The sequence below is a fragment of the Ambystoma mexicanum genome, chromosome 2q (assembly GCF_040938575.1).
Source record: "Ambystoma mexicanum isolate Mex_15411 chromosome 2q, UKY_AmexF1_1, whole genome shotgun sequence".
In the NCBI taxonomy this organism is placed as follows: Eukaryota; Metazoa; Chordata; class Amphibia; order Caudata; family Ambystomatidae; genus Ambystoma; species Ambystoma mexicanum.
The window spans coordinates 1,106,614,594-1,106,629,852 of record NC_090924.1 but is presented as its reverse complement, the minus strand read 5'-3'; the positions used below and the strand labels follow the sequence as shown (position 1 = coordinate 1,106,629,852).

The window sequence follows — 15,259 nt, the reverse complement described above, 5'->3', positions numbered from 1 at the left end:
CTCACAGTGCTCCCCTCGGTGGCTACAGGGCTGGCTGAAGGTGTCAGGGAGGTTTACAGCTTGAGGTCTGTTTTTGGGCAGCATAAGCTCATTCAAAGTGACTTAGTCTTTAGTTAGAGAAGACTGCTGCCTCCCTATTGAATATGGGCACACAATTACCCCTTTCCTATAGGGGAGTAATAGCTATTGATTATCACTGGACAGACAGGCAGCAGGAGACAGGATACCCTAAATGAGCACTTATGAGCCATTAAGCACAATAGGCATTGGTCATTTCTTTGCAGAATGTAGGTGGTTTACTCGCTGATTACATTTCTTATATCCTGAGTCATAAAGGTTTTAATTTACAGACAGCAGTTCATTTGAAAACTGAACTAGAGGGAGATTAATTTACAGTAAACAGACTAGATGCAAAAAAAACTAGTTGGACCAATATTGGCTGGTCTAAAGTACATGTGAAGGGCCCCATGATGTTTTGCTTGTTTGGGGCATGTGGACGTTGGAGTCCAACTCCAGCACAATATGTTTACACCCCCTTTCCATAGCCCTCCTCAATTTCATATCCCACTTAAAGCACGAAAGGAAGAAAGAAAGAAAGAAAGAAAGAAAGAAAGAAAGAAAGAAAGAAAGAAAGAAAGAAAGAAAGAAAGAAAGAAACCCCTGCTAGAGGCTATATTTACCCATTTTAAAGATGATCCTGTATGAGCCATACTAAAGCAGCTCTGCACCACACACTAAAAGTCTGTAAACGAGAGTAAAGTAAGCAAAACTAAAAATCTGCATGATCAAACGTGATATCAGGGATGCTGCTAAATGCAGTGACACACGTAAATGTGCAATGTATGAGATCCGGCTCCATGACTGGCAGACATTCAACAAGTTTTTCTGCTGTAAATTTGTATTTGCTCATTCCTCCATACAAGGATCAGGAATAACTGTGACAGGAACATTCTCATGTAAATGAACGAATGTCAACGTTTAATGCACAGGTGATCTTATATTGTCCACACCTTCCATATTACAAAATGGGCCACAAACACTGACACTAATGGCTATTGGAATCACAGCATATTAAGCTCTAGCCACATTCTATCGATGGAGTTAACTAATAATATAAGACATATAAGTATCCTGGATTTAATGATGGGTATTGTGATTGCATTACTTTAGCTGTGCAAGAGTATAAGGATGAGTATTGGTTAAACCACCTACTAAGCCCACACACCTCTATAAAGCAACATTGATCCCAATCATAACGTTAAAACAATCACAGCTAAGGGATATACCTCCCTTGCCTTTTGTGGTAATTTGGACTAAGACAGGCTATACTCTCAGAAGGGGGTAAGGGTGGGGCGAATGTGTACCAGTAGCAACTAAAAGGGCAAAGTACAGCAGTTCAAAAATAAAAAAATGTCCAGTCAATGTTCTATTAAAAAAATATATACTTTTAATTACACACATAAATTGTATGATGTGGGGGGAGAATTAAATGCTAATGAAACCTGAATTCAAAATGAGAGGGACCAAAAAGTTGCAATGCTTCTTCAAGTGTGACACATATGATTTAACTGTTTGGAGAAATATTTCACAGGCAAAGCAATTAAATAGGTACTGCCTTTTGTAATGGACAGTGCATGCCAAAGACATGGAGATTGCTTCAATGACAAGTAGGTGCTGGTGTGGCAGCCTTAACTTTTGATTAGTTGTGCAATTTAAGGTATCTTTTAGAATTATTTTAATTACTCTGACAGTTACAGTTACCTGTTCACTTTTAAATTGTATTCCTAATATTCATAATATTGCCTGATTGATTGCATACTGACACTCACTTATCACAAGACGAGACGTGGAATCAAAGCGCGGGTGATTTGAATCCGAGATTGTATCTCGGAACACATGTGCCAGGAGATTAAACTACAGCCCCCAGAAGGACTTTAGTTCTCCTGCAGTACTTGTTCCGTCCACAGGCACAAACGCGCCGGCGCAAACAAGACCAGCAAGTCTGTGCGGGTCCGTGCGCGTTTGTGCAGTTCTGCTGCTCACTATGCTAGTCTGAAACGCCAGATAAAGTCAAATGGAACGTGTATGATAAATGACCCCCAGGAGGAACCCACACCACAGACTAAGGGAGTTACCCATAATGTTAGATCTACTAGCGTATCTCATCATTTCACGCTAGATAACCATAACAGAAAGTCCATTGGAACTTCTCTCACTGAACTCACCATTGTTCTATTAAACACTCAATCTCTTGTAAAACACGCCATAGAAGTACATGACTATGTTCAAGAGCATGAACCTGATGTCATGTGCCTCACTGAGACGTGGCTTACCGAAGCCCATAGGCCAACCATAGAGCATTTGACCCCCCCCCCCAGGTTAGTTGTTCTTTGGGAGGCACAGGGAGGATAACGTTGGGGTGGAGAGCAATTATTTGTAAAAAGTAGTTGGGATTCTATGAGGCCAAAATACAATGCGTAGGCAGTGATATCATTCATGTGAAACTGACCTCAAATCCCAACTATTGTCTTAATGTGGTACTACTCTACCACCCACCAGGAGACACATGTAATTTTAATGATGATTTAGTCAATACTGTCGCACCCCTGATGACCACAAACTCAGGACCAGTCGTCTTGGGTGATTTTAAACTCTGGAAAAATTATAAATCTGATAAAAACGCACTCCAACTAGAAAAATCTTTGAAAACACATCATATCATATGTCACAATACTGAACCCACACACAATAAGGGTCATATACTTGATTGGATTGGAGGCGGGAATGTCCAGTTTCGACCTATTTCCACTACCCCATGCATTTGGTCTGACCACTATTTTGTGTTATGCTGTCTGAAGCTCCCTAGTGAGCTTCAAGAGTACATGTGGTAGCACACTCGGTTAAAGCCGGAAACTTTAAAAATGTTACCCCTCACATCCTAACAGCTTGTATGGAGTCACTTATGACCAAAACTAACATCCTTGATGGCCCCAAGAGTCTTATAAGTAGTTACTATGAAGTAATGCTTGAAATGCTAGATAAACATGCCCCTATAAAGGACAAAACCGTCAAAGACTTGCCTGATCGTCACAAATGGTTCTCCCCTGCATTAGCTGAGCTGAAAACCAGTAAAAGACGAAACACACCTGGCTTAAAGACAAATCCAACGAAGATCTGCTGGCTTGGAAACTCATTGAAAAGCAGTATAAGAGGACGATTATCTAGTCCAAGAAAACCTTCTATGACAACCAAATGAATCAATCTAGAGACAAGACTAAAGAACTCTTCTGGTTATTTAGAACATGGGAGAAACCTATTGTTTGCAATCCACAAATCAAACCTACAGCCGATGACTGTAACAGTGTCCAGAAAGCTTTTGCTGAGAAGCTGCTGAAGGCTCAGAATAAAATTTAGCAAGAGATACAAACATCCTCATTGCTAAGTCCCACATCTAATCTTAACCAGCCCAAAAGAGCTACCTGTACCAACTCGTCAAAAAATCAGACTAGTCAGAACTCTGCAGGAGCTGGTCAATCTGGCCGACCTACTGACTTTGAGTTTAAAGAACCATCCCTAACTGAAATGTTGGGTTTGCTTAAAACCATGCATCCCACTAATTGTCCGGGCAAACTTCTTCCTTCTAAACTTATTCTAGAGCACCGGGACCTGTTTGCTCCCTTCCTCTGCCGGTTTGTCAGCTCTTCTTTTCGCACTGCCATAATCCCGCAGTCCATTAAAAACATAGCCGTCACTCCTTTATTGAAAGAATCAGGGCTGGTACCACTGGATGCTGCTAACCTAAGCCCCATTATGAATACCCTATTTTTAGCTAATGTACAATTGCAATCCTACGTACTAGACACCGGCAAACTGCACGTGAATCAATCTGGTTTTCAGAGTTTCCATGGCACTGAGACTGCATTGTTGGATTTGCAGACGCACATGCTGTCCAAATTGGAATATAGTAAGTCAGGGCTGCTGATGTTGTTAGACCTATCAGCAGCCTTCGACTTGCTAGACCATAAAATCCTGTTCGACCGGATGTCCACTGCCGGCGGACTATCTAAAAATGCCACCACCTGGCTTGGATCCTTTTTGGAGGATCACAAGTCGCCGGTCTATTGGGGTGACTGTTCCTCCGGGCCACAGACCACAACATGTCGAGCCCCGCAGGGGATTATATTTCCCTCCTGCTGTTCAATCTGTACATCTTCCCTCTGTGTGTTGAATTAGAATTCTTGGGGATCTTCTTTTGCAACTACACCAATGACTTCCAACTGGTGCTGAATATCACTGGGAACTATGACATTGACCAGCTTACAGTAGAAGCAGCTTACCTGGTCATAAAACAATGGATGTCCTCGAATTGGCTCTGCCTAAATGTGGCCAAGACAGAACTAATGCTCTTTAGCCCTCAACAGGCCCAAATTAAATTAGATCACAAGTACACCCATTTTACTATCGAGGGAAACCAAATTAAAGTAGTGCAAAAAGTCAAGAAACTAGGTACATATATGGAGGAAAGCTTAGTCTGCAAGGCGAATGTTACAGCAATCTCCACAAACACAAATTACCACCTTAAGGTCCTCAAACAAGTTGCACCACTAATCTCGGTGGAAAACTCGTTAGGGCGGTGATACTGCCACAAGTAGATTATTGTGATGCACTACTGGGAGGTGCCAACAAAGCTGACATACAACAGCTACAGAAGATACATAATGCTGCAGTTCGGATCATCTACCAGATGAAACTCTCATAACCCACCAGTCCAGCTAGAAAAAAAGTCCGCTGACTCCCGGTGGCACCACGTATTCAGTTCAAACTGCTTATGACTTGCCATAAATGTATTCATGGTAATTCCCCCTTATACCTGAAGGAAAGGATGACCTAGGAAATCTTTAAGATCTGCCAAAAGTTTCCTGTTGGAACTAGGGTTTAGGTCACACCTTTCACGTCTAAGGGGCCCATGCATGGAATGTACTCCCCTTACAGTTACGAAAGACAGAGGACCACCTTGTTTTTAAGAAACAACTGAAGACAATGCTATTTTACTAGAACTATATGCTCTGCATCTTGCCTTCCTTACTGTCTCTCTGTGCCTGGATGCCCACAGGCTTTGCCGCATTACAAATCGAAAAACATAACATAACATAGCATAACAATGTAAAGCTAGAGGTGCTAATAGAATACATTGTTTATTCAGTCACATTTTCACTAGTCACCCCAAAGACTTAATAGCTTTCAGTAAAATGTGTATTCATAGAGAACTGTGTAATCTGCTTAGGAACTGCACATTCAAAATTATCAAGTCTCAAGTGTGCAATTTTAATCAGCAAGGAGAAAAACGCAGCCTGCACTGTAGAAATATTTCTGTTAAACATTGCATGATGCCAATGTTTTCACATGTGATTTTCTAGAATAATCTAAGATTTGCTTCTAAATGAAGCACAGTTAATTGATACATGGATTGTATCCTCCAATTAATGTATTCAAATCATGTGAAGTAATGCCAAATTTAAAAATGATACATTTATGAATGAAGGGGAAAGCAATGGTTCCATTCGTTTGAATAGCATGTGCATTGATGTCAGTTCTATACTGGCTGACTTCAAGTTGACCTGGGTTTCAGCTCAGAGTAAACTATCCCTTACCTTTGAAAATTCCCTCCAGCAGTGGCATACATAAATAAGCTAAAATACTAAATACTGGATCTTTGTACTGTGTAGAAAGTGTGGTTCCTTGTTATTGCCAGCTTTAAAAATGTGTCATTACACTTAACATAACATACTGAAACATCCTTCTTAATAAAACCAAATGTGTGCTGGTGTGATGTGAGAAAAACAAATTAACCCTGTCACTTGACTCACATTAATCATTGACAAGAACCACCTATGAATGTTTGTTTATGTGAGCCAGCGTAGTCAAATATGAGGCTCAAGTTGAAATCCAGGGTCGGTCCAATCAAGTATATTTCTCTTGGTTTAAACAGCAGATGTTATTTATCATTGACCTTTTATGCAAAGCAAACATTATTACTCATTCTGGAACTATAAGAATCAGATGAATGGGAGTGAGTGTGTCTCCTCTTCGTTTTAATATAAAATTTGTAACTTCGCTCCCCCTGGACGAATCCACACCAAACTTCGCAAAAAAAGTATATGGGCCACTCTGATTTTTTTTGAAAAGTTTGGTGAGGTTTGGTCCCGGGGGGCAAAGTTATTGGGGGGGTCTCAACATTTTTTTTCCCATAGACTGAATGGGAAAAAAACTTTGCTCACGCCTACAGCCACAACCACTGGACAGATTTTCACCAAATTTGGACCAGGAGCAGCGGCTTGGTCCCGAAAACATGCTTTTGCAAATTTGGTGAAAATCCGTCCAGTAGTTTTTTTGAAAAATGACCAAAAAGTAGGTCAGAAAAAATTAGTGATATCTGCGTCCGCTTCGCGGACACACTTCCCTGTCCGCTCCGCGGACAGGACAGGGATTGGGCAAGTGGCTTGCGTGATGTCCGTGGACATCTGACGTGCCCTCTCATTGGCTGCGGTGAAGCGTGCAGTGCATTGTATTTTGAGAGACACCCGCCATCTTTGTTGATCGTTTCAGGAGTGGGATCTGCCGCCTGCATAGTAAGCTCAGGCCCCGTGTCTTCCACCCATTCCCCCATCCCCCGCTCATGCCCCGTATCTGCCCTGTCCCCCCACCCCCCGCTCATGCTCAGTGTCTGTTTCCCTCCTTTTGCTCCCACCCCGCGCTCATGGCCCGTGTCTCCCCTGTTCACACCCACCCCCCGCTCAGGCCCCGTGTCTCTCTTCTTTCCCCCCCACCCCCCACTCATGCCCCGTGCCTCCCTTCTTTCCCCCCACCTCCCGCTCATGCCCCGTGTCTCTCTTCTTTCCCCTTCCAGCACCGCTCATGCCCCGTGTCTCCCTTCTCCCCCTCCCACCACCCGCTCATGCCCCGTGTCTCCCTCCTGTACCCCCCACCCACCCGCACATGCCCCGTGTCTCCCTCCTGTACGCCCCACCCCCCGCTCATACCTGTGTCTCTCTCCTGTCCCCCCCACCCCCCACTCATGCCCCGTGTCTCCCCTGTTCACCCCCACCCCCCGCTCATGCCCCATGTCTCCCCTGTCCCCCCAACCCCTGCTCATGCCCCGTGTCTCCTTTCTTCCCCCCACCCCCCTGCTCATGCCCTGTGTCTGCCCTGTTCCCCCCACCCCCCTCTCATGCCCCGTGTCTCCCTCATGTTCCCCCCACCCCCGCTCATGCCCCGTGTCCCCCCCACCCCCTGCTCATGCCCCATGTCTCCCTCTTGTTACCCCCCACCCCACGCTCATGCCCGTGTCTGCCTTGTTCCCCCACCCCCCACTCGTGCCCCGTGTCTCCCTTGTGTTACTCCCACGCCCGTTCATGTCCCATGTCTCCCTCCTGTTCCCCCCACCCCCGCTCATGCCCCGTGTCTCCCTCATGTACCCCCACCCACCGCTCATGTCCCGTTTCTCTCTCCCTCATGTACCCCCCCACCCCCCGCTCATGCCCCGTGTCTGCCCTGTTCCCCCACCCCCGCTCATGCCCCATGTCTCCGTCGTGTTACCCCCCACCCCCTGCTCATGCCCCGTGTCTCCCTCGTGTTCCCCCACACCCCCCGCTCATGCCCTGTGTCTCCCCTGTTCACCCCCATCCCCCGCTCAAGCTCTGTGTCTGTCTCCCTCCTTTTCCACCCACCCCCCGCTCATGGCCCATGTCTCCCCTGTTCAACCCCACCCCCTGGTCATGCCCCGTGTCTCCCTTCTCCCCCCCACCCCCACTCATGCCCCGTGTCTCCCTTCTTCCCCCCCACCACCCTCTCAGATCCTGTGTCTCCCTTCTTTTCCCTCAACCCCCCGCTCATGCCCTGTGTCTCCCTTCTTTCCACCCACCTCACCCCCCGCTCATGCCCCGTGTCGCCCTTCTTTCGCCTTCCACTCCCCGCTCTTGCCCCGTGTCTCCCTTCTTTCCCCCCACCGCCCGCACATGCCTCGTGTCTCCCTTCTTTCCCCCCATCCCCGCTCATGCCCCGTGTCTCCCTTCTTTCCCACCTCACCCCCGCTCATGCCCCGTGTCTCCCTTCTTTTACCCCCACCCCCGCTCATGCCCTGTGTCTCCCTTCTTTCCCCCCACCCCCCGCTCATGCCCCGCGTCTCCCTTCTTTCCCCCCCACCCCCTGCTCATGCCCCGTGTCTCCCTTCTTTCCCAGACTCATGCCCTGTGTCTCCCTTCTTTGCCCCCCACCCCCTGCTCACGCCCCATGTCTCCCTTCTTTCCCCCCCAACCCCCACTCATGCCCCGTGTCTCCCTTCTTTCCCCCCACTCATGCCCCTTGTCTCCCTTCTTTCCCCCCACCCCCCGCTCATGCCCCGTGTCTCTCTTCTTTCCCCTTCCACCCCCGCTCATGCCCCGTGTCTAATTTCTCCCCCTCCCACCCCCACTCATGCCCCGCGTCTCCCTCCTGTACCTCCCACCCCCGGCTCATGCCCTGTGTCTCCCTCCTGTACACCCCACCCCCTACTCATACCCCGTGTCTCCTTCCTGTCCCCCCCACCCCCCACTCATGCCCTGTGTCTCCCCTGTCCCCCCACCCCCCACTCATGCCCCGTGTCTGCCCTGTTACCCCCAACCCCCTCTCATGCCCCGTGTCTCCCTCGTGTTCCCCCCACCCTCACTCATGCCCTGTGTCTCCCCCAGCCCCCGCTCATGCCCTGTGTCTCCATCTTGTTACCCCCCACCCCCCGCTCATGCCCCGTGTCTCCCTTGTGTTACCCCCCACCCCCCGTTCATGCCCCATGTCTCCCTCCTGTTCCCCCCACCCCCGCTCATGCCCTGTGTCTCCCTCTTGTACCCCTCGCCCACCGCTCATGTCCCGTGTCTCTCTCCCTCGTGTACTCCTCCACCCTCCGCTCATGCCCCATGTCCCCCCACCTCCCGCTCAAGCTCTTTGTCCCTCCATCAGCCGCTCATTCCCGTGTCTGCCCTGTTCCCCCCACCCCCGCTCACGCTTCGTGTCTCTGTCGTGTTACCCCCCACCCCCCACTCATGCCCCGTGTCTCCCCTGTTCACCCCCACCCCCGCTCAAGCTCCGTGTCTGTCTCCCTCCTGTTCCCCTCGCCCCCGCTCATGGCCCATGTCTCCCCTGTTCACCCCCACCCCCGGGTCATGCCCCGTATCTCCCTTCTCCCCCCCCACCCCCCAGTCATGCCCCATGTCTCCCTTCTTCGCCCCCCACCCCCCGCTCATACCCTGTGTCTCCCTTCTTTCCCCTCCACCCCCGCTCATGCCCTGTGTCTCCCTTCTTTCCACCCACCTCACCCCCCGCTCATGCCCTGTGTCTCCCTTCTTTGCCCCCACCCCCCACTCTTGCCCCATGTCTCCCTTCTTTCCCCCAACCCCCGCTCATGCCCCGTGTCTCCCTTCTTTCCACCCCACCCCCGCTCATGCCCCGTGTCTCCCTTCTTTCCCACCTCACCCCCCGCTCATGGCCCGTGTCTCCCTTCTTTCGCCTCCCACCCCCGCTCATGCCCCGTGTCTCCCTTCTTTCCCTCTACCCCCTGCTCATGCCCCGTGTCTCCCTTCTTTCCCCCCCACCCCCGCTCATGCCCCGTGTCTTCCTCCTTTCCCTACCACCCCCGCTCATGCCCCGTGTCTCTCTTCTAGCCCCCCCACCCCCCGCTCATGCCCCGTGTCTCCCTTCTTCCCCCCACCCCCCGCACATGCCCTGTGTCTCCCTTCTTTCCCCCGCTCATGCCCCGTGTCTCCCTTCTTTCCCCCCCACCCCCCGCTCATGTCCCATGTCTCCCTTCTTTCCCCCCACCCCCCTGCTCAAACCCCGTGACTCCCTCGTGTAACCCCCCACCCACCGCTCATGCCCTGTGTCTCTCTCCCTCTTGTACCCCCCCACCCTCCGCTCATGCCCCATGTCCCCCCACCTCCCGCTCAAGCTCTTTGTCCCTCCATCCCCCGCTCATGCCCCGTGTCTGCCCTGTTCCCCCTACCCCCCGCTCATGCCCCGTGTCTCTGTCGTGTTACCCCCACCCCCTGCTCATGCCCCGTGTCTCCCTCGGGTTCCCCCCATCTCCCGCTCATGCCCCATGTCTCCCCTGTTCAACCCAACCCCCGCTCATGCTCTGTGTCTGTCTCCCTCCTTTTCCCCTCACCCCCCGCTCATGGCCCGTGTCGCCCCTGTTCACCCCCACCCCCGGGTCATGCCCCATGTCTCCCTTCTTCGCCCCCCACCCCCCGCTCATACCCTGTGTCTCCCTTCTTTCCCCTCCACCCCCGCTCATGCCCTGTGTCTCCCTTCTTTCCACCCACCCCATCCCCCGCTCATGCCCCGTGTCTCCCTTCTTTCGCCCCCCACCCTCCGCTCTTGCCCCATGTCTCCCTTCTTTCCCCTACCCCCCGCTCATGCCCTGTGTCTCCGTCGTGTTACCCCCACCCCCTGCTCATGCCTCGTGTCTCCCTCGTGTTCCCCCCATCCCCCGCTCATGCCCCGTGTCTCCCCTGTTCACCCCCACCCCCCGCTCATGCTCCGTGTCTGTCTCCCTCCTTTTCCCCCCACCCCCTGCTCATGGCCCGTGTTGCACCTGTTCACCCCCACCCCCCGCTCATGCCACATGTCTCCCTTCTTTCCCCCCACCCTCCGCTCATGCCCCGTGTCTCCCTTCACCCCCTCTCCCCCGCTCATGGCCCGTGTCTCCTTGCTTTCCACCCCCCCACTCCCCGCTCATGCCCCGTGTCTCCATTCTTTCCCACCTCACCCCCGCTCATGCCCCGTGTCTCCCTTCTTTTGCCCACTATCCCCCGCTCATGCCCCGTGTCTCCCTTCTTTCCCCCCACCCCTCGCTCATGCCCCGTGTCTCCCTTCTTTCCCCTCCACCCCCCGCTCATGCCCCGTGTCTCCCTTCTCTCCCCTCCACCCCCCGCTCATGCCCCGTGTCTCCCTTCTTTCCGCCGCTCATGCCCCGTGTCTCCCTTCTTTCCCCCCCGCCCCCCGCTCATGCCCCGGCCCCGTGTGACCCTTCTTCCTCCCCACCCCCCGCTCATGCCCTGTGTCTCCCTTCTTTCCCCCACTCATGCCACGTGTCTCCCTTTTTTCCCCCCCTCCCCCGCTCATTCCTTCTGTCTCCCTTCTTTCCCCCCACCACCCGCTCATGCCTCGTGTCTCTCTTCTTTCCCCCACACCCCCTGCTCATGCCCCGTATCTCCTTTCTTCCCCCCCACCACCCGCTCATGCCCCATGTCTCTACTGTTGTCCCCACCCCCCGCTCATGCCCCGTATCTCCCTTCCTTCCCCCACCCCCGCTCATGCCCCGTGTCTCCCTTCTTCCCCCCACCACCCGCTCATGCCCTGTGCCTCCCTTCTTTCCCCCGCTCATGCCCGTGTCTCCCTTCTTGCCCCCCCACCCCCTGCTCCTGCCTCGTGTCGCCCTTCTTCTCCCCAACCCCCCGCTCATGCCCTGTGTCTCCCTTGTGTTACCCCCAACCCCCGTTCATGCCCCGTGTCTTCCTTCTTGTTACCCCCCAACTTCCCGCTCATGCCCCCTGTCTGCCCTGTTCCCCCCACCCCCCGCTCATGCCCAGTGTCTCCCTCGTGTTACCCCCACCCCCTTCATGCCCCGTGTCTCCCTCCTGATCCCCCCACCCCCTGCTCATGCCCCTTGTCTCCCTCATGTACCCCCCCACCCACCGCTCATGCCCCATGTCTCTCTCCCTCTTGTACCCCCCCACCCTCTGCTCATGCCCCGTGTCCCCCCGACCTCCCGCTCATGCTCTGTGACCCCCCATACCCCGCTCATGCCCCGTTTCTGCCCTGTTCCCCCCACCCCCACTCATGCCCTGTGTCTCCGTCGTGTTACCCCCACCCCCTGCTCATGCCCTGTGTCTCCCTCGTGTTCCCCTATCCCCCGCTCATGCCCCGTGTCTCCCCTGTTCACCCCCACCCCCCGCTCATGCTCCATCTCTGCCTTCTTTCCCCCCACCCCCGCTCATGCCCCGTGTCTCCCTTGTTTCCTCCCCAACCCCTGCTCATGCCCCGTGTCTCCCTTCTCCCCCCTCCCCTGCTCATGCCCCGTGTCTCCCTGCTTTCAACCCCCCCACTCCCCGCTCATGCCCCGTGTCACCATTCTTTCCCACCTCACCTCCGCTCATGCCCCGTGTCTCCCTTCTTTCCCCCACCCCCTGCTAATGCCCCATGTCTCCCTTCTTTCCCCCACCCCCGCTCATGCCCCGTGTCTCCCTCCTTTTCCCCCTAACCCCTGCTCATGCCCCGTGTCTCCCGAGTGTACCCCCCACCCCCGCTCATGCCCCGTGTCTCCCTACTATCCCCCCACCCACGCTCATGCCCCGTGTCTCTTTCCTGTTCCCTCCAGCCCCGCTCATGCCCCGTTTCTTCCTCCTGTCCCCCCGCTCAAGCCCCATGTCTTCCTCTTGTCCCCCCTCCTATGACGCCCCTTGTTGACCTCTTGTTCCCCACACCCCCGCTGATGCCCTGTTGTGTTCTCTTTATACACTCCGCCTTCCCTTTCCATGGTGGCCATCTTGGTAAAAGATCTTCCTTCGTACACCGAGATGCCGCAGGTGTCCCGGTTTGGGAAGAAATATCCTTTTTTTACCGCCCGGGGTTCCCACTTTGAGGACCTAGGATGCTAGTGGTCTTCATCTATTGAAAAGTACGTTATGGTTACGTTGCACTAACAAAAACCTATGAAATTCAGTTAAAAAAAATGTGTTAAAGGGACGTTATGGTTACGTTGCACTAATAAAAACCTATGAAATTCAGTGAAAACACTTTGTTAAGGGGACATTATGGTTAAGTTGCACTAATAAAAACCTATGAAATTCAGTGAAAAAACTTTGTTAAAGGGACGTTATGGTTAAGTTGCGCTACTAAAAACCTATGAAATTCAGTGAAAAAACTTTGTTAAAGGGACGTTATGGTTCCAAGTAAAACTGAAAAACCCTTGAAATATGCCAGTTATGGTAAGCTAAGCAACCATAACTTGCGCCACCAAATAACACCAGCGATTCCACAGCCGCCATCCTTTTCGTGATATGACAGTATGCCCCCTACGAAGGAGTCCATCCCCAGGTCTGCCAGGATGAAGAAAATGGAACGTGTCAACTTGAAGTGGGGCGTGGACATGAGAGGCTGGTTCCCACAAATTTTCCGACCGATGATACCCCTTCCATCGTACCAGATATTCCAATTTACCCCTGCGATACCTGGAATCACAGATCTGGGCAACTTCATATTTCTCTTGGGTGGAATCAGTGGGCAATGAAGCTCTTTTGGGATGCCGAGCCCAAGTGTCTTCCTGAAAGGGTTTTCAATTGACCCCTGCGGTACCTGGAATCACAGATCTGGGCAACTTCATATTCCTCTTGGGTGGAATCAGTGGGCAATGGAGCTCTTTTGGGATGCCGAGCCCAAGTGTCTTCATGAAAGGGTTTCAATTGAGAAGCATGAAACACTGGGTGAACGCTATGCAGACCTTTAGGTAGATCTAATCTGAAAACCACCGGGTTGATAACCTGTGTGATCTTGTAAGGTCCTAGAAACTTAGGGGAAAGCTTGGATGGGTGTGCCATCGTGGTAAGTATCTGGTGGACAACATAACTCGAGAACCCACCCCCCCCCCCCATCCAGGGACCAAGTTGCGGTGTTTGTCGGCCTGTATCTTGTACCGTTCTTGGGCTTCACTGAGATTCTTTTTTGCCTGCAAGTGGATATTCCGCAGAATGGCAAATGGAATCCACCGTAGGCAAACTGGTAGGTAAGTCAGAAACGGGCAATATGGACCGCGGGTGATAACCATAGTTACAGAAAAAAGGACTTAGACCGAGAGAAGAGTGGAAAGAGTTGTTGTAAGAGAACTCTGCTAGGGGTAGTAGTGTGACCCAATCGTCTTGTTGGAGGTTTACATAGCATCGTAAGTATTGTTCTAGGGTTCCGTTGAGACGTTCCGTCTGTCCATTGGATTGAGGATGGAATCCGGATGTCAAAGCTCTCTCCACTCCTAATCGGTTGCATAGGCCCTTCCAGAATCGGGAAGTATATTGGCTTCCCCGATCGGAGATAATCTTCTTAGGTACACCATGAAGGCGGAAAATGTCTTTGATAAATACCTCAACCATACCAGCCGCCGTCGGGACCCCTGGTAAGGGGGAAAAGTGTGCCATCTTAGTGAAGTAATCGACTACCACCATTATACAAGTACACCCATGAGATTGAGGCAAGTCAACGATGAAATCGGTTGAAATAACGCTCCAAGGCCCATCAGGAATGGCACTGGGTTCCAATAGTCCCACAGGTCTTTGGCGTGTCCCCTTGTTGCAAAGACATATCATACAGGATTGGACGTAACAAACTACATCTCTTTTCATGTCAGGCCAGTAGAAATGTCTTTGCAGATAATCCAAAGTGCCCTTGGTACCTCTATGACCAGCCATTTTAGAATCGTGACACCAATTTAAAGCCAACTTCCTAAAAGTGGATGTAGGTAAATACAATTTACCTTTTACAAAGTAGAGACCATCCTTGATGCCGTATAAGATGTTCCTAGGATGTTTCTCCAACTCAAATTGGCCTCCAGAAGCTTCTCTCACTTGTCTCAAAAACGTAGATAGCACTCCGACCCGCTTAGGAGGAGGAAACATCACATTGCGAGCACAATCCGATTCTGACATATAATCTCCTCGGTGAGATAGAGAATCTGCAACCAGATTTTGATGCCCAGGAATGTAGGTGATATCAAAATCAAACTGGGCAAAATAGTGGGCCCAACGCGCTTGCCGTGTATTGTAGCATTCAAATTGCCGTAAAACTTGCAGGTTTTTGTGGTCTGTTCTAATGTTAAAAGGGTGTTTGCCTCCCTACAGTAAATGTCACCACTCAAGACAGGCGGCCTTCATCGGTAATAGTTTGCGTTCTATGACAGAATAGTTCTTTTGGCTAGCATTGAGGGTTTTTGAATAATAGGAAATCGGGTGTTCCACTCCTTGATGTTCCTGCAGTAAGACTGCACCAATGGCAGATGCAGAGGCATCTGTTTCAACAATGAAAGGTCGGCTTTGATCCGGCTGTTGAAGAATGGGAGTGGTACAAAAGGCTTGTTTAAGATTGCGAAAGCTGTCTTCTGCTTCGATGGACCATTTAACTGGGTTTGAAGATTTCTTGAGTAAGGTGGTAATGGGTTCTATTCTTTGGGAAAAGTTAGAGTTGA

General features: G+C 51.5%; 1 protein-coding gene across 1 annotated transcript in view; it reads left to right on the top strand.

Moving 5' to 3' along the window:
• Positions 1–15,259, top strand: part of CALCR (calcitonin receptor) — a 2,903,406-nt gene that overhangs the window by 1,879,418 nt on the left and 1,008,729 nt on the right. The window lies entirely within an intron of this gene.